Genomic DNA, 1756 nt, shown 5'->3' with positions numbered 1-1756 from the left:
TCTCTGCTTTCTGTTCAGAGCCTATCAGGTTAGTGGGAGGAGCCAGTCGCTGTGCAGGTACACTGGAAATGAAACTGGGAGAGTGGAGACCAGTGGATGGAGATAATTGGGCCCTGAGGGAAGCAGCAGTTGCCTGTAAACAGCTGGACTGTGGCTCCGCTCTTGCTATAGAACACAGGAAGTCCTCAGACAGACCTGTGTGGAGGATACAACATGACTTTGTTAAGAGTAGATTTCCTCTGAGGGAGTTTGTAATACCAGTAAACTCTTCCTCCACTGTGGATCTGACATGCTCAGGTAACCACATCACTTCATCATTACCCTCTGAAGTGCTTTTTTGTGCCATGGTGCTGCTGGAGAACCACACACAGATGCAGTTGTCAGCACACTTTCAATGGAGTAGCTGTAGAAGACGATAAGCAGGTCCATTTTTTTGAGGATTCTCAGGAAGTGGAGACACTGTTAGGCCTTCCTCATGTCCTCTTTTCTTCTTTGACATGGAAATTGTTTCCTTTCAACAATCACAAAGGATCTTCCATTTCCATAAATGTGCCTGGAGCAGATGAAGAAAAAGGTGTATCCGATGTGGAAGTGTTTTAGAAAGTGCTGTGATAAATACCTGAACATATGAGCACAGACTGTGTGCAGGTGATGGAGTTTGTTAACACCATGCTTACTTTGAAATAAGTGTTTAAGGACCAAAATATAGTGTTAGAACCTAGTTACACAGTGGGCTCTAATATAATGCAGAGTCTATAGAATGTTATTTATGTCACAACAAATGTGCAAGAAAATAATCACAGGCAAAACCAAATTCTTTGGACGTAAATTCAACAACTAGTGTGCGCAGAACTCAGCTGCGCACACAAAGAAGCCATCGTTAACACCTGATTGTCTCCTTTGAATGTGCTGGTACAGTTTTACACTCTAGTGAGTAGCTGTCTCCGTTTGGAGAGAAATCCTTCTTGTGAGTGTAAAGATATTGTTAACTGTCTGGAGGCGGAGCCCAAATCATGATGGGGTCCTAATGGATGGACCCTTCAGGTTACTGTGTTGAACTGAGTTACACAGTGGCAGAAACGTTCGTTTAGACTGTATTTGGTAACAATTGAAGTTTGCTGAAACAATTATTAACAGTTATTGTTTGCAGTGCAGCATTGAAAATACTGACAACAGTCCCTGGATTATTTAATATCCAGGGACATTAATTAAACTATTTTGAACCAAAAGACTCTAAGGCGACTTCTGAAGCTCTGCAATCCTGTTCTATTATTCTGTTGGACAGTATCACATAGTTTCTATGACTTAATAAGTAAAATATGAAAAACTCATAATGAGAATCAGGAAAGGAAGTGTGGATCCGAATCTGGCAATTAGAACTTTGGCCAAAAGACAGACATTAAAACCTGCCAACAAAACGTTGCTCAGTCTGCAGCAAACACAGGAAACTGCACATACATAACTGGAAGGAAATGCTTAAAAACATACCCTAGAATTCAGCAATCTTTAAAAAATTTTCCAGACATTTATACATCAGTCCATGCACTAGTGCACAGGAGTAATAACAGCTGTAGATGAACTTGCAAAAACGTGCAAAATGCACTTTCAGAAAGTTAAGAAACGTCCCTACCCTCACCTATGGTCACGAGCTGTGGGTAGTGACCAAAAGAACAAGATCGCGGATACAAGCAGAAATGAGCTTCGTTCAGAAGGGTGGCTGGCCTCTCCGTTAGAGATTGGGTGAGAAGTTCGACCA

Source organism: Haplochromis burtoni, unplaced genomic scaffold (assembly GCF_018398535.1).
Source record: "Haplochromis burtoni strain Fernald_Lab_line unplaced genomic scaffold, NCSU_Asbu1 Contig_947, whole genome shotgun sequence".
Classification (NCBI taxonomy): domain Eukaryota; kingdom Metazoa; phylum Chordata; class Actinopteri; order Cichliformes; family Cichlidae; genus Haplochromis; species Haplochromis burtoni.
The sequence above is the reverse complement of the archived record's forward strand: the minus strand, read 5'-3'. Positions refer to the sequence as shown.